The sequence below is a fragment of the Pleurodeles waltl genome, chromosome 9 (genome assembly GCF_031143425.1).
Source record: "Pleurodeles waltl isolate 20211129_DDA chromosome 9, aPleWal1.hap1.20221129, whole genome shotgun sequence".
NCBI classification, from domain to species: Eukaryota; Metazoa; Chordata; class Amphibia; order Caudata; family Salamandridae; genus Pleurodeles; species Pleurodeles waltl.
Window position 1 is genome coordinate 310304280 of NC_090448.1, and position 19036 is coordinate 310323315.

Consider the following 19036-nt stretch of genomic DNA (forward strand, 5'->3'; position numbering starts at 1 on the left):
GACGCGGTCGAGGAGACCCGTCTACAGTCACATATAACTTTACAATGTGTTCCTATTCCTGTTGAGGCCTGGTACAAAATTGCTATGGATTTTGCAGGGCCATTTGATCTTTTACCCTCTGAACAAAGATTGCTGTTAGTAATGGTTGGTTACTATTCAAAATGGGTTTATTTTGAATCCACTAAGACAACCAATACAGCCTCAGTTGTAAAATGTTTACACAGGATTTTTAGTATTGAAGGAGCACTGAAAAAATTGGTAATGGCTCACATTTCACCTCAACTAAAATGAAAATCTTTTTAGATTCCCTTCACATAAAACATTTCGAGGTTGCATTGTATTTCCCTTCTTCAAATGGTTTTGTAGAAAGAATGAACAGATTTATGAATGAGGGGATACAAAATGGCTCTGTCTGTGATGCAAAAGTGACATGTCATTTTGAATTATTTTAATTGCAGATGAGGAAATGTTATTTAGTGTGTATATGTGGTTGGACACTGTGTTCATATCATTATCGACAACAGCTAAATTCTACTCCATGTTTTCCTTATCAATCTGCTTTAAACGTGCGTCTGCTTCCATTTCCGAAAGCTTCCATATCTCATTATATATGGCATATAAAAACTGTTCTGAGTATAGCTTTCTAGGACCTAACAAGAAATCTTGTAAGTCAACATCTTCAGAAAAGAGACTAGGGTGTTCTTTTACAGCTGTTAATGTGGAAGAGTGTAATCTCTGTTGGCACAGTTTGCCCACACTATGGCCCTCATTACGAGTGGCGGTCTTACCACCGCAGACCAAGCGGTAAAGACGGCCACATCACAAGTTGTGGGGCTTGGCAGACGCCAAACCTCAACAACGCCGACTGGCCCGCCAGTGTGGGCGCACGGACGTGGTCGGAGGTGTGCACCTCTAATCTCGTGGCAGGCCTCAGCCTGCCAGCTGGATTACGATGCTACAAACCGCCAGGCTTTCTGTGGCGGTCACCCGCCACAAAAACCCTGGTGGTCACGCACCCGGCAACAGGAATCCCTATTCCTGTTGCCGGCACACGCACCTCCACAAGTCCACACACATGCACACATCCCCTCAACCGTCCACACTTACAAACACCCCATCCCTTTACGCATGTATGCATTCACATACACATACACACGCCTCAGCATACACATTCATCCACACAGACACCCCTACTCACTCGCATACATGGAGACACACACCCCCATTCACTCGTAGACATGCAGACACACACCCCCATTCACTCTCAGACATCCAGACACCCCACACCCCCCATTCACACGCACACAAACATTCACATTCAATCACATACATGCATGCATTCAACACCCCCCTCAGCGTACACGCACTCACACTACACCCCCTCCCTCCTCGGCATATATGCACCCACACATACAGACACCCTCCCCCCGCCTTTCAGATGACCACTTACCTTCTCCGTCGAGGAGGTCGACTGGGAGGGGATAGTTCCTGGTGGTCTTGCACTGACAGCACCACCACGCCAACAGGACTCCGTCACGCCGTATCACGGCTTGTAATACAGCGGGTGGAGTCTTGCTGCCGTGGCGGTGCTGGCGAAGCAACCGCCTCTTCGGAGTGGGACTTCTGCCACAAACTCCTAATATGGCGGGCAATAGAGCGCCAGCACTGGCTGTCTGTTGCCTGCAGCGGCTTTGTTGGTCTTCCAAAAAAACGCTGAAGTTGTAATGAAGCCCTATATGTTGTGACAATACCTGAGTGTTGTGCTGTGAGGGAAAGAGGGTCCAGTCGTCTCACTCTAAAACCCTGTGTGGAGTTTACAAAATGTGCATGACAACCATTTGTGCCCACTGGCCATAATAACCACCCGTTGAGATACGAACGTGATGAATTAACGGTACCATTCTGAAACTAACTATTGGGCTGTTCTTCTGTGACATTTAAAAGCTTTTGCCAATTGTCAAATTTTGTAAAAGTGGGAATACTGGGCGCATTTAGTTCCTTTATTTGTACTAACCCAAGGCATTGTTTGCTAAACAGTGTCATTTAAACATATAATTTGCAGTGGAATAAAGCTTCCTTATCCTTTATTTGCCAATTGCATACATACTCTTTAAATCAATTGTTTTCTTCCAAAACTCAAAACCTTCAATGGCCAGCAGGGATACAAAGAAATCTGAATAAATCAATTTGGTGTCAGTTAGCAATATCTTTCTTGCTTTAGAAGGAGGTAATTTTAAATAATATGACTCAATATTCTTAGCATTGTGCCAAGTAAAATATGTCAATTTATCTACAGATGTTTTAGAACTCCCCAATGGTGGAGTTGGACAATGTTCCCAATATGTGTAATTGAAAATTAATCTTGGGGTATCAGCTTAGTGCAGAAAATAATGTCCATAATGATGATAACAGAACATTTCCCCATTGTTGGTACCGCCCAGTAGCCTCTCAGGGTAAAAATCCCACTTCTGACACCACTGTGTGGTAGGCTCCTGGTGGTACAGAGGGGTCAGAGACTTAGCTAGGGTGAATGATTGTTTTTATTTAGTTTGTACTCTAGTACAATTCAAGGACTCTTCTTTTAGGCTCGGCGGACGTCGGGTCCTCTTGTCTCCCATGGTTACCGGAAAACAAACATAGGAGATACCAAAGGTAAGTTTGTTTTGGGGTATTTATGGGGGTTTCTTTAGGGCTGCATGCAGGGAAGGAGGGTTCTCAGGGTTTTGGCGGTGAATGGTGCCCAGCTGTGAGGATGTGGGACTCGGGTACTTTTGACACGCTCTGTCCTTTTCTCATTCAGAGCTATGCCCCAAAGTGCTCTGCCTTTCCCCTGGACCACCTCCCCGGTTCCCTTCCCCTGTGCCCCTGTTGTTTTTCTGTGGGTTTTCTGTCCTAGGAAGGACCGTACCTTGTAGAGCCACGACCCTCCGGGGTCGTGACGGGATTTTGTAGACCGTTGTGTCTCGAGCTCCAGTGTAGGCTGCCTCGCGGGTCTCCGGCGTCTGGGCAGGACCAGGAAGCTCCCTCTCGGCGTCCGGCGGTTGTTTCTCCTCCGTCTCCCTCGGCTCCGTACAACGCACACCTTCTGTGCAGTCTGTCATTGCTTTTCTTTCCCCTAACCGGAAATCCGTCTCTGAGGCGTACGACGGCATTCCCATGGTAACATGGGGACGCGGAAGTGGATTGAGCGAGGCGTGCGAGCGGTGCCAGCTCTGAGAGTCACAGGACGCGGTCGAGGAGACCCGTCTACAGTCCCATATAACTTTACAATGTGTTCCTATTCCTGTTGAGGCCTGGTACAAAATTGCTATGGATTTTGCAGGGCCATTTGATCTTTTACCCTCTGAACAAAGATTGCTGTTAGTAATGGTTGGTTACTATTCAAAATGGGTTTATTTTGAATCCACTAAGACAACCAATACAGCCTCAGTTGTAAAATGTTTACACAGGATTTTTAGTATTGAAGGAGCACTGACAAAATTGGTAATGGCTCACATTTCACCTCAACTAAAATGAAAATCTTTTTAGATTCCCTTCACATAAAACATTTCGAGGTTGCATTGTATTTCCCTTCTTCAAATGGTTTTGTAGAAAGAATGAACAGATTTATGAATGAGGGGATACAAAATGGCTCTGTCTGTGATGCAAAAGTGACATGTCATTTTGAATTATTTTAATTGCAGATGAGGAAATGTTATTTAGTGTGTATATGTGGTTGGACACTGTGTTCATATCATTATCGACAACAGCTAAATTCTACTCCATGTTTTCCTTATCAATCTGCTTTAAACGTGCGTCTGCTTCCATTTCCGAAAGCTTCCATATCTCATTATATATGGCATATAAAAACTGTTCTGAGTATAGCTTTCTAGGACCTAACAAGAAATCTTGTAAGTCAACATCTTCAGAAAAGAGACTAGGGTGTTCTTTTACAGCTGTTAATGTGGAAGAGTGTAACCTCTGTTGGCACAGTTTGCCCACACTATGGCCCTCATTACGAGTGGCGGTCTTACCACCGCAGACCCAGCGGTAAAGACGGCCACATCACAAGTTGTGGGGCTTGGCAGACGCCAAACCTCAACAACGCCGACTGGCCCGCCAGTGTGGGCGCACGGACGTGGTCGGAGGTGTGCACCTCTAATCTCGTGGCAGGCCTCAGCCTGCCAGCTGGATTACGATGCTACAAACCGCCAGGCTTTCTGTGGCGGTCACCCGCCACAAAAACCCTGGTGGTCACGCACCCGGCAACAGGAATCCCTATTCCTGTTGCCGGCACACGCACCTCCACAAGTCCACACACATGCACACATCCCCTCACCCGTCCACACTTACAAACACCCCATCCCTTTACGCATGTATGCATTCACATACACATACACACGCCTCAGCATACACATTCATCCACACAGACACCCCTACTCACTCGCATACATGGAGACACACACCCCCATTCACTCGTAGACATGCAGACACACACCCCCATTCACTCTCAGACATCCAGACACCCCACACCCCCCATTCACACGCACACAAACATTCACATTCAATCACATACATGCATGCATTCAACACCCCCCTCAGCGTACACGCACTCACACTACACCCCCTCCCTCCTCGGCATATATGCACCCACACATACAGACACCCTCCCCCCGCCTTTCAGATGACCACTTACCTTCTCCGTCGAGGAGGTCGACTGGGAGGGGATAGTTACTGGTGGTCTTGCACTGACAGCACCACCACGCCAACAGGACTCCGTCACGCCGTATCACGGCTTGTAATACAGCGGGTGGAGTCTTGCTGCCGTGGCGGTGCTGGCGAAGCAACCGCCTCTTCGGAGTGGGACTTCTGCCACAAACTCCTAATATGGCGGGCAATAGAGCGCCAGCACTGGCTGTCTGTTGCCTGCAGCGGCTTTGTTGGTCTTCCAAAAAAACGCTGAAGTTGTAATGAAGCCCTATATGTTGTGACAATACCTGAGTGTTGTGCTGTGAGGGAAAGAGGGTCCAGTCGTCTCACTCTAAAACCCTGTGTGGAGTTTACAAAATGTGCATGACAACCATTTGTGCCCACTGGCCATAATAACCACCCGTTGAGATACGAACGTGATGAATTAACGGTACCATTCTGAAACTAACTATTGGGCTGTTCTTCTGTGACATTTAAAAGCTTTTGCCAATTGTCAAATTTTGTAAAAGTGGGAATACTGGGCGCATTTAGTTCCTTTATTTGTACTAACCCAAGGCATTGTTTGCTAAACAGTGTCATTTAAACATATAATTTGCAGTGGAATAAAGCTTCCTTATCCTTTATTTGCCAATTGCATACATACTCTTTAAATCAATTGTTTTCTTCCAAAACTCAAAACCTTCAATGGCCAGCAGGGATACAAAGAAATCTGAATAAATCAATTTGGTGACAGTTAGCAATATCTTTCTTGCTTTAGAAGGAGGTAATTTTAAATAATATGACTCAGTATTCTTAGCATTGTGCCAAGTAAAATATGTCAATTTATCTACAGATGTTTTAGAACTCCCCAATGGTGGAGTTGGACAATGTTCCCAATATGTGTAATTGAAAATTAATCTTGGGGTATCAGCTTAGTGCAGAAAATAATGTCCATAATGATGATAACAGAACATTTCCCCATAATTCACAGTTGTCATGTAAACATCTTTATTTTCAAATACATTGCAATATTCAAGCTCGGAAAGCATAAAATCTACTGTTTTTACATCCCAATCATTAGCCCTTGTGTAATAGCATAATTCATAGATACTTTGAAGACAAATGGAATTTGAATAACCTCAGTAGGGACAAAGATATCATACTGTATTTTATCCCAAACAATCCCATCGGGTACAGCTGAAATGTTCATAAGGGACACGTTTCTCCAGACCTTGTGTGATGACAGGCAAGGTGTTAAAACCTCATCCACTAGTTCAACAGCAGAGCATTGAGGAGGATAGTGACCATTTATCAGCTAAAAGAAATCAATGACAAAACCAATCCAAAGCAAAAAGGAAAGTGTTGTTGATACTATCCATAGATAGTACCATGGACAAACCAAATAATTCTCTTTAAGTCAGTTGTAAAGCATATGTGCTCTAGATATAAGTGCAGTTGCTGAAAAAGTTGAAGAAAAGTTGTTAATGTCGGCAAAGTAGCCAGAAGCAGTCTATGCAAAAACTGGAGCTGGTGCGGAACTGGTAGATGTACCTAATGATGGTGGTTCGTAGTAAACAATGTCTCCCATTTGTGTTGCATTAGAATAGTAGAGATCTACACATTGGACATTTCTTGTCAGTGAAGTGGTGACAGGAATTAACAAAAGTTCATTTCTGCCCTCCCCAAGCTCGGGGAGAAACTTGTAGCATTGATGCGTGTTGAAGCAATGTTGAGTTCTTGAAGAGGTATATCCTGTGGGGTAGTGAGAGAGGCAAGAGAGCTACCCAGGAATGCTCTTAGTCTATGTGCAGGATTGACCACATGGTGAGATTTGACGTTGTCAATTGAAACAAAGCGGGCTTTTTTAGAACCAGGCAGGTAGAATGACAGTTCTGGTACTATGTATTCCCAGGACTGGAACCAGTGCTCGATATGATGGGCCAGAGTCCTTATTTACACAAATTTTTCATGTACTAGATCCCCATCTTTAGGAATCCAGACAGTAGATGTTGTTGAAAAATCCCTCATTTCCAAGGTGGTGGCATATGTAAATGAATTTTCATCACAGAATTGTTGTATTTCCTGTAAAACAGCGACACATTCATTTATGTCAAAGGATGTTTTTGCTACCATCGCACCAGGGCCATCATGATCCGGGACATACATAGGTATCCCAAATATGGCCTCATAAAGGGCACGTCCTCCCAAGGACCTTCTGGGCAGATTGTTTAATGCTCTCCGGACCCTATTTAGGTGATGAGGCCAGCTACGACCAGAACCTAATACTCTTGCTGTTAAGGATTGCTTTAGGTCTCGGTTTTCCTGTTCTATGACCAGATTTTACTTTGGATGGTAGGGAGACGAGAAATAGAGTTGAAAACCCATCATTGCCATAGTGTCCCTGAATGCCCTGGAGGCAAAAGCAGGCCCCTGATCCTAGTGTAGTACTGCAACTGCATATGTCCAGATGAAGACTTGCAAATCTTTAATAACAATCTGAGCATCAGCCAATCATTTGGCTATATTCAAAGAAATCTGGAGCAAGAATCTACAGTGACTAAGATATATTTGTATACACCATCAGGTTGTAAGGGACTGCAATGGTCGTGGTACAAACATTGTTGTGGTTTATTTGAAACTAAGATGAGTGACTGCATTGGGCTTTTGATAGTGGACCCTGTAATTTGTTGGAAAATGTCACAGCAAAGGACATACTATTTGGTCTGTGTCATAGGCTGGCCGATATCAAGCACACAAGACTGATTGAGTCTATAGGTAAGTAGGATTTATTTTTGTTTACAGAGCACTTTATGGTAAGTCCATGGTAGATGTCTCTTCCCTTTTTGGAGGACTAATCTCGTCTTCTTCTTTCTGTTTTCTCCATAGGCCTCTCGGGAAGCATGTGGGGACAGAAGAAGAATAGGCACGGTAAGTGTTTAAGTAAATCGCACTCTTTTCCTTTCTTCTCTCTCTCTCTCTTTCTTAGTCCCTTATTTCTGCTCTTTCTTTTCCTGTCTTCCGCTCTTTTCTTCTCTTTTCTTACTCGCTCTTTCTCTCTCTCTCCTTATCCCTGGGTTCTGCTCTTTCCTTTCTTCCTGTCTTCTGTCTTTACTCAGACCTGTCGGTTTAAGCTTGTTTCTGGCTGTTTTTCCTCTCTTTATACTCTTTACTCTTTCTCTTTTCTTTAGACTCTGGAGTCGTCTTCTGTACAATTTGGTTTTTCCTCCCTTCGTCTTTCTGCTGGTATCTGAACCCTGTTTCCTTTCTAATAGTCGCTTGTTTTTTTTTCTCACAGTGCTCCCCCCGTTCTGCCCCTCCCACCTCTTTCAATGTACCTCCCGCCCAGTGCCCGTGCTCTCTCTTTGTGTGCATCCACCCTCCCGTCCCCAGCCCCGTACCTGTCCTGGCCACGCTTCTCCTGAAGCGTGGCGGGTCCTAAGGGTTTGCTTCCCGGGACCGGCGGTCTTCGTCCCAGGTTGGGACCGCAATGGTTCTTCGTTCCGGTCGGGATCCGTCCTCGGGGATTCCCGACGATCCAGGGGTCTTCTCTTCCCTTGGGTCCTCACGAGCCTTTGGTTTGGATCCTCTGACGCCTCCTGGAAGCTTCCTCTCCGGCCATCCGCGCTCCCCTCGAACTCCGGGACCTCGCCTTTTATGTCTCCAGGGTCCCGCGGATATAGTTCAGAACCAATAGGAAGGGTTGACCTCGGGGTCACTTCCGGGTCATCCCAGGCAGTGGCAGCCCTGGTCGCACTTGTGTGCAGGTCGGATCGATCCGACCTCTCACAGTCTGTTTGTACAGACCTGGCCTACAGTAGCTTTTTTGCAATAGGGAGATGGTAGCCGCCACACCAACTTGCGCTGCTTGGATGAGATCTCTGGTCTTGGTTGGGGATCACGCGATGACCCACTCCTGGAAGTGTTGCAAATGTAATGTTCTAGGGACATACGTGGTAGGGATATTTTGCAGGGTATGCTTTTAGTAAGGGCTTGCCGTCAGCCGAGGCTTTCACAGCAGCCAGTGTTTCATCATCCAGTCCTGAATGATAAATCACAACAACAGAAGCCATAGCAACTACAGATTTGGCAGCTTCGTCTGCCAAAGTGTTTCCTACAACATATATTACTACAAGTTGATGGCCCAATGAATGAACTACATGAGGTTGTGGTACCCTATCTATAAGATCTGGTATCCTCTCCTACACAAATTTCTGTTTGATGATGTTTCCTTTTGACTCTCTGAATCTGTTTAGGTGCCAGTAGTGTAAGCATTCATTGAAGAACTGGGCACAGTAGAACGAATCACACACAAGCAAAGCAAAACATTCAGGATCTGTGTGTTCCACTGCCAAAAGTAGAGCCTTAAGCTCTGCAAGTTGTGCTATGTGGTCCTCTAGGGTCTGCGTGTAGGTATGTTGAGGAAGGAATTTACCATGCATCAGTACAAGCAGAGGAGTATTGGTGTTTGGTACCTACATAAGGTTGTGCGGAACCATCCGTATAGATGATGATTCGATATTGATCAAGTGACAAGAGGTCAGTGGACATGGGCTACTCAAGCTCGTATTGAAGGAATTAAATCCAACATGGATGTAATGCTTTTGCATTCGGGGTGCCAGCCTTTGTTGACAGCCTAAAGGGCTGGTACTGGGGTAACAACAATAATGCGTTTCCCCTGGGCAAGTGGTCTCTCCTTTATGACATCCATCTGGACACCAGTCCGAATTTTTTCTGTTGGTGCGAAATGATCTTCTGCATTGGAGTACAAATGTAATTTGTATGCTATTGGTACCATATCACCCTCACTAAATGTGACATAGGTGAGCCCGATGGCACCAGACATTACTCTGATGACCAAGTTTGTTTTGTTGTTACCTGTGTGTAAATGTTTTGCTTCAAGTGTGCCTTGTTGTAAATCTCTGAGAATGATTGTATGTTCTGGTGTCCAGTGTTTGCTTGAGAAATCTAGATGTATTAAGTCATAAAGAGGTTGTAAGCTCTGCCAAAGTTAAAAAAGCCCAGTAATTACTGCAGTTTTCTGATGGTATTTGGAGCTTGTAGTTGTGCACATTTTTCCAGATAGTGAGGGACCAAGCTCTTGCCCTCATCTGATAATTTGTATCCTAAAAACAGGACGCTAAAAAAAAGCAATTTTGGTTTTCTTTAAGTTAAATTTATAGCTCTGGGTGGCAAACCCCAAAACAATGCGATCCACCAAGGACAACGTTTCGGAATCAATATCATGTAATACTGATGCCACACAGGCAGAGAACAATCCTGCACTGTTGGGACAAACAGCAAAATTTCCTTTGAGTGGCGAGCGCTGTAAAGGCGCTCAAGTCCCGGCTTTCAAGTGCTAGATTTTAGCAGAAAAGAACTTTGGAAATGTCCAAGGTTGTTTTGTGTTTTTTAGGCACTATGTTCATAAAAAGTGCTGTGCTATGTGCAGTTTGTATTGCAAATGTGCACTTGTGACTGTTTAAATGTCTGTAATCTAACACTATTCCATATGAATGGTCAGGTTTTGCCGCAGGGAATAAAGGGTTATACATTGCAGATACAAAGTGTTCAATTACTCCCTGGTACTCAAGTTGTGTGAGAAGTTCTCTCTGGTGCTTTAGCCTGATCAGGTATTTGAGGTTGGATCTGTGGTGTAGATCTTATGGGAATAACGTGGTAGAGGGAATCTCTATCCTACCCTACATGGTTGTGGTACTGCGCTGGCACTAGCGCCAATGTCTAATCTGTGGCATAAACTTATTTTACTGTATCTGGAACAAGGACCGAGAAAGTAGGCAAAATGACATCTTCCTCTTGTGGGAGTGCGTGGGTACATTCAGGTGGCCAATCTTTTCCTCCCAACAAAAATGTCATAATTTAGTGTTAATCCTCACCAGAAGATACCTTTAATAGTGCGTTCTATTGCTCCCTCAATCTGTATGTTTAGTTTATAAACCCTGTTGGGTGGGGAGATGCGCCTGTCCTCTCTTTTGACTTCAAGGAAGTCGTTATTTGGTGTCACATCCCAAATATCTATACGATTATGGTGACATATTGTGACTAATGCTGCGCTGTCTAGCAGAGTCTCTGCCCGCGTCACGTTCTTCAGTAGTGTTCTCAATATATTTGGCATGTTTGACAACCTTTTTCTTTTTAAATTGGGTTTTTGCTGTGGAAGTGTCTCTTCCTTTTTTCATAAAGGTTTCTGAAGAACATTGTGAGTCCTTTTTTGGCTTTGCGTAGTCACTTCGGTGTGCTGATCGCCTTCTTCTATTACTCCGTTAATCCGGTGTGTCCTGAAAGGAACCAAATGGGTGACTGACTATTATTAGTATATTGGTATCTGTCAGGAGTTTTTAAAGTTTCCCTATATCTTTTCTCTGAGGTCTCCGGATGCATAGATTCTCTCCTCTGGCTTCTTCTTTCTTTATTTTGTTTTTGTTTGTGCCTGTGTTTTTCAGAGCTCTCTTGTGCTTGCTTATTACCTTCCTTTCCGGAAGTACTCTGTATTTGTGGTTTAGTTGGTCGGCCCCCAGACTTTCCCGACCTATACTAGTATATGTTTTGAAATATTCTTTGGCAGCTTGCGTTCCTGATCTCGTTGAGGAATCACCCGGAGCCAATGGCATATTGCCAGTGCTACTGCTTCTCTTGTAATGTTACTTTAAAAAATTGATGAGACTGTGTCAAAATTATGCATCCATTTCACCCCCATGTCCAGGGCCGGGGCTCCCTCATGTTTGTTTTAAATCTGTTTTAACAATTTCAGAAGATTTGCAACCATCGGTGTACCATGCATTGTAGTATATATTGCATCAAAGACTGTGCCCAAAGTGGCACAATCCTCTATTAAGGTAACCATTCCAAAGGGCAAGCACATTGTGAGAATTGTATGTGTATCTTGGGTTCCGGTATGGAGAAACACTGCTTCACATTGATATGGTTTTTGTGCTACCCAAAACGGAATCTTCTCCCGCCCAGCAGGTGCTTCTCCCATTATTGAAGGGTCAGTTTGTGGATTTATTCCTGCAATGGCCAACTGATTTATAGCTGAAGCAGCCCTCACTGGGGCAGTGTTTAAAATCGCATCATGAAATATATTAAGCGTCTACATATAGTTATGTGGTAATTGTATGATGTATGTACTTCAGCTGCTTGTATAGTTTATACATTGGGATTTGGTGTATATGTAGCCAATGTTGGCCACATAGGTCCATCATTACTTAAGAGACCTAATCTAACAGGTTGAACTACATGTGGGAGTACACCATTAAACCAATCATTCTGTTCTTGATAAGTTAGAGGTAAAGCTAAGTAATGCTATGCTCTATATTGTTGTGGTACATTTGCTATTTTGTTTGTGTGAAATTTATTTGAGTCTGCGTTAACTGAAGGAAAGGTGACCCATGAGTAGACTATTTCTGCTCTGTATGTGTTGTGTGCCTCAACCACAAACGTGACTTTCCCACACTCATTTGTTAGTCTATTAGCTAAGAAAAACTACATGACATGTTGTCTACAGGTTACTGGAATATTTACTGATTGTGCCATATCAGAGGATAGGGATCAGAGTTGGGAACATCAGTTAGGGAATCCTTTTAAGGTTCAAGCTTGAACAACCTACAGCCTAAGATAGGTACTCCCTATTTAACTGAGGAGAATTTCTCGCTAACACTACGAACGTCTCCATATAAGGTAAGTAGTATGCCTTTAGGGTGTGTAAGAAAGAGATACTCAGGAGACTTGTAGAATTAGTAGCTTACCAGCGTTGGTGGCGCCATGTCATAGGTCTGGGGACAAGACTGCTGGTTTCTGGCGGCAGCACCACCGCGTGTAGGGGACTGAGTCAGTCCCACACCGTTTCGTAACTGTCAGCCTAACCCTTTCGGCGAGCTAGCAGCACCTCACCCAAATCTAGAAGTAAAAGTGATTTGTGGCAGCCTGAAGCCTCACACTCTCTAAATCCTCAGGGAATCGTGGTTGGCAGATCCTGCCCCTTTCTCTTGTTAGCAGACAAAGAGATGCAGGACAGTTGTCAATGCATTTATTGAAATGACTGCAATCTATGATAAAAATATATGAGCTGCGGTTATTAGGAAGGTGGAAATAACACAATCAGAATCGTTACCATGAGTGAAAGAAGATAAACAATCCTGGCATATTGGAATAAACATGTGCCTAAGAATTCCTACACACACTTCCTAGCTTCTCCGAGAGTGCATGGCAGTGATAGCTCTTATCTCTTCCGTACTTAGCCATGGAAGGAACACCCATCCTCATACCTAAAAAGCAGGGGCCTGCCCGCTATATCCTCGGTTGCATGTAGAGACAGGACTGAGGTCAGCAATGTTACAATGAAGTGGCATACAGCATAAAATGGATCCTCTGGCTGAAATTACCTCTCTAACGTTCTTTGGCCTGTGTGATGTTTTTATAATAAAATGTGCTGTGTTCTGAGAAACAGGCCTGACATGACCATGTGTCTGGTTGTCGGGCTGGCTGCACGCTCTTGTGGTGGTAATACTAGATAGATTATCATGTACAGCCTTGAACAGCCTGGGGGAGAGGTACATTGTGAAATGTCATGGAAAGAAAGCAATAACAACACTATCGCAGAAAACAGCTGTTTAGAAAAATAAAACATCCTCACTAAAAAGCCAGTTATGCTAAAATAAATTAAATTAGATAAATGAAATGAAGCTTCTAACTAGATAAAAGGGCACAGGCCGCAGCCCTAAGCTAAAATATGTGTGCCCAAGCAAGGTTGTAAAACTAACCCACAACGCACACATAGCTAGTGAGACACACACTCAATAAAGAAATCCGACATCAATTTATAAAAATAACACATACTTTTATATCAATTTAAAAAACAAGATTACCGGATTCAGGAGAGTACTTTTCTAGATATAGATTTTTACAGGTTTCAAAAGCTGAGTTTTTGGGGCTGTAATGTTATCTTATGGAGGAAAACCGTATACTGCATACGGACACTTCGCATCGATTTAAAGGACTGTTCTCCAGAACTTAAGGTGAGTTTGAGGCAGGGTCCTAGGCCACACCAACAGGTCACCTCAGGAGGCTCTGGGGCATCTGGGTGCAGAGGTATTTTATGGCATCGGGTGTCCCTTTCACTTCAATGGGAAACGGTCCGTATCGGGAAGTTACTGCAAGTTGGGACTGGAAGATGAGTCTGGAGAAACCCACAAGGGGGTTGGCCCTTTAGGTTGTCGGGCACATGGGGACACCGTTGGTTCACTTCTCCTATGGCTTTGGGACTCAGGTGCAGTGGTGTCTTTTGGTGTTGGGTCCGGTGCTGGAGTTAAGCACGGTTGGAAGGGGTCTGCAGAAAGAGTATGTAGGCAGCAACTGGAAGTCCGTTCTGACCAAACCAAGGGATGGGCTAAACTCAAGAGGGTCTCAGGACCCCATGGGGTCCATCAACTCCCTCAGGCTTGGGTTGTGGGGCTCAGGTGCAGAGGTTCTTTGAGGCGTCAGGTAGCGGTGGTCAGGGACTTGCTCTGGGTCTTGGTGACCTGGAAAAGAGGGGAAACAGGGCAGCGGGCCCACTCTCCTGATTGGTCTTGTGGATCCTGATGTCCTGTGGTGGTAGGTCTGCTTTGGTGCTGTTGGAATTTGGATTGGACCACCAACATGCCTTGGTAGCTGCAAGGGGTCCAGTACCATAGGTATAAGTGTAAGGAGCCTCCGGGTGTGGTTAGCGTCTCAAGACTTCGGTGAAGGGGTGGGGCTGACCTCCTAGACTCAAAACAATCTCCTCTTGGTTCATTGACCCCTCGGAAGGTCCGATGGCCAACAGACAGAGTACGAGACGTTACAAACTGTGCCTGCAGATGCGGGGAAGCAGCTCCTCTGCTATAAGCGGGTACTTCTTGGTGATTTGCGAAGCACCGGTAGCTCTACCAGGATCTTGGAGGCTGTAGAGTGGCAGGACAGGTCAGTTGCTCCTCAAGGGATGGGGCAGCAGGCCGGCTGGCAGGGTTGGCGGCAAGTCAGTTGTGCTCCTCGATTCTCGGGTCAGCAGGTTTCATTTTTCACTCCTTCTTTTGTGTCCAGTGAAGATCTGTTTTCCTGATATCAGGAGTCCCTTAAATACTCAGTTTAGGGGGCATTAAGGGGAATCAAGAGTAATCTCCAATGGGCTACTTACCCTTGGGGTCACTACGCCCCCTAGATGACCACTTCCTTTGGGGAGTGGGCATCACCCTGTCCCAAAATTTCTAATTTCACCACACACTAGATAGCGGAATTCTTAAGGCTGTGTTAATTTCAGGCTGGTCACCCTAAAGGTGTGTCCAGCCTGCAAATGCAACACACCTCCTGCATAGCTAATTTTCCTGCCTGTCTAGGTGCCAAGTGGGCCCTGTGGCAGGGTTGTGGGCGTCTCCCTTCTGAGGAAGGCCAGGTCTGCATACCAAAGGTGGTGGGCTTCTTTGAAGCTTTCTACCTTGTAATGTAGATTTCCAGTTCATCCTGGTGGGAAGGGTGTGCAACACAACTGCCAGAGCAGGCTTTGTTCCCAAGCTCCTGAGAGCAAAGGTTCTGACCCTTGGGGGTCAGAAATTCATCTGTTGGTGGCAGGCTGGCTAAAACTATTTAGTCAGCACGTCACTAGTTGTTAGGTTTTTAGGCAGCACTTCTAAGGTGCCCTCTGGGTGCTTGTATTAATAAATCCGTCACTGGCATCAGCTAGAGTTTATTAATGTGAGATATTTGATACTAAGCATCCCTAGTTTCATTGAAACCAACATATAGCTGGGTAATTCGTATCAACCAGTTTCCACCACATGTACTTAAAACGGCTTCACTGTTCACTTACTATGTCTAGGAATCGTCAAATACATAGCAGGGGCATATCTGCTATTGCAGATCTGTCCACACATGTAATATAATGCACCCCGGCTGGTAGAGCCTGTGGTAGGGGTGACTTACAAATATTACAAGCAGTGTTTAGGGGACATGGCACATAGGCTGTGGCGCATGTTGTGTTTTAACTTTTGGGAGCACCTTGTCACACAACTTGCAATGGCAGCCTGCATGAGGTTGGGGCTGGGTACCTGAAAGTGGCACAGGCTGTGATGCAACTCTTAGGGACTCTCTTCAGTACTTAGGTCCTAGGTACAAGGGATACCATTTACTAGGGACTTACAGAAGTGCTAAACGTCCTGGCCACTTGGGGGTCAAGTGACCAGGTGTCTTGTTTTGGGGCAGGACCACTGGCACTGGGGACCTTGCTAGCAGGAAACCAGTGCACTTCAGTTAAAGTTGCAGGAAAAAAGTGGGGGGTACTGCACCAGAACCCAGCTTCGTACAGCTACCACCAGAAACATTTGGATTAGGTATTGCCAGGGACAGAGGATTTTCCACTACTCATCAGGAACATTATCAGCGGGTGTGGGCTATAAGGGCATGTATGAAAGATACAGAGTGATAATTTATTTCTCCATATGAATGAGTATATGTTTGCCTGTTGGTTCCATATGCCTTATTTTATATAAGTTGGAGAATGTTTATCCCTCCCTGCGATAGGCACAGAGGATGTGTAAATAGGCTAATGGTGTGTGGTACAGCCTTCTTAGTATGGGTTGTTCTTGTGTAAACCTGTATATAGTGCATGTAGGATTTCGTGGACACATTTTTGTAGATTTTTCCCGCATTTGGGTGGGTCCATTACCTACACTCAGCTAGCTGCCTGATAAGACTACTTGAGAGGCCTAGCAAGATATCCAGGTCTCTCTATTTGACCTGTATAATAGATACCTACCTGTATGTCCGTGACTTGGAGAGGGGGCTGCAGCATAGGCTGGGTCCTGCATAATGCAGCTTCTGGAGCCATTCAACAACCCTGAATATGTAAATAAAAACATAGAGCGGTGTCTATCCTGCAAATACGCCTTAGATGCCTATTTCTCCCACTGTGTTCTTCAAGTTGCACACATATTGCAGATCGTGAGACAGAGGCGCAGAGAGAGTACGATTTCCCCAAAATCAAAAAGTTTGGTAAAGTTGGAGACCCAAGGTTATACTTGTTCCAAATGCTAGTATGCTTGCTCCAAAGACTATTATTATGTACCACTTTATTCATTTTGGGAAATAGACCATGAGACGGGGCACTACTCACCCTCCCCTGAGGAAATATCCAGTGCGTTTTTCTATACCACAATCATACCAACAGCTTTTAAGTTGATTCTAAATACTCCCAATCTTGTACAATAAATCAGGGCACAAGAATAAGTTCAAAGGGTAATTTCCTGAGAACACACAATCTGGCCAAATTGGGAGGCTGGGTTTAAGAGCCATAGCTCAGACTACTACAGTTTCCAACTAGCCCACTAGAAAACAGTAGTAGTAGTGATTCTACTGTAAAGACCAACGGACTGCCCCTCCCAGGGAAATGTAACAATATTGAGGATCCTGTTCTAAATCAGTGATTACTTCTAGATTAATTCAACACTAAATCAAACACCAAACCAAATAGGTTTCAAAGCTTTATTACAATCCCAAAATCAATGTCACATAAATGGTCCGCAAAATTAAATTATAAACATTCATGAAAACCATAGGCTGACCAAAGCGTCTGAAAATATTCAACCTAGAGAACATCGAAACTGTTAGACACTCCAAAAGAATAATATAGATCAGCAACAACACCATATGCACATTATTATCAGACTTCAAAGCAGATGATGATGACATTAGTACAATATAAAATTACAGTTTAGTAATTCAATTTCAGATTTCAGATTTCAGGTTTCAGCACTGGGCCATTCCTGACACTAACCAGAACTGTGACTTGCATGTGTGGGAACAGGCTAACACATGCGGGCAAAATCAAAAATAAAAGAAGCCAAAAATAATTTGGAAAACATCTAAGATAACCAACTATAAAAAATATGCTGGTGTAAGTTACTAACTGAAAAAAGGAATACAATAAACCACATTAAGATATACCTCTCCTCATAAGACAGCAGTAGAAGGTGATTCATCAAGCGAAGCATTCACCATTTTCTGGCGTCAGTTGGCAGCAGTATCAGGTCAGTGCAGAACACAATCTGCACATAGGACAGATCAGCAGTACAGAATTAGTTGGCCTTATTAGTTCAGAACCACATAACAGAATAGGGCAGTTAAGACTATGATGAAAAAACTCATCAGGAAACTCATAACAGAATATGAGAGAGCAGACTTAAGCAAAATAGACAAACTCCAAAAGAGTTTTAAACACTTCCAAACAGGGGAGAAGACTGTAGAAGACTGTCTTCAGTTCCAACGTTCTTCAGTAAATAGAATGTCCAAAATCCATTTGATTGGTTCTTGCAGTGGGCACATTATGGGCGTTGATTTCAGCATCCAATCATTGTAGATGGCACTACCAATTTCTTATACATGCAGAAAAGCTCACAGCAAATGTAATTTGTTTCTACTATTACTTCATACTGGTCTACTAAAATATTACATTTTCTAATAATATGCTACATGCATTTTCTTTCCCATGGAACACAATAAACTAAGCTAATATTCTTTAACATAAGCTTCATTAATCTTCCGGTGCAACTCAGCAGCTAGAACAAATATTGTTGTTACATTAGCTATACTTGAAATATGCTCTTCTCCTGGAATACAATAGAACATTCTATAGTATGGTTGCTGGCTGAGAAAATAATTCAGGTCAGAGTAAACAGTGTGACATATAAAATGTCTGATGGCTACTTGCAAAATGAACTTAAGGCCTAGTCAAGTTAAGAAAGTCTAATCACATTAATACAATTAATACATTAAAACTATTTGTAGGAAGTTGGCTCTGTATATACTATCTCAAAGTGAGAGATGGTGTGCACAGAGTCCAAGGGTTCCCCTTACAGGTTGATAGTGGCAAAATTAGATAATATCAATGCTCTATTTTGTGGTAGTTTGGTCGAGCAGTAGGCTTATCAGAGGGTAATGTTAAGCATTTGTGGTACACACACAGGCTATAAATGGGGAACACACACTCAAAGACAACTCCGGGGGATATAATTTTTATATATAAAAATATATTTTCTTAATTTATTTTAGAAACGCAAGATTCAAGATTTGAGGTAAGTACATAAAATGCAGGGTACTTCACACAGGTAAGTATAGAACTTTGATTTAAAACAGTAGTAAACACAGTTTTGGTTAAAATGGCAAATAGCTATTTTAAAAGTGGACACTGTAATCTCCTGGGGGAGGTAAGTTTGGTTAGGTTTCTCAGTTAAGTACAGCACTTACACAGTCAGTCTCCTTGGCATAGGCAGCCCACCGTTGGGGGTTCAAGGCAACCCCAAAGCCACAGCACCAGCAACACAGGGCCGGTCAGGTGCAGGGG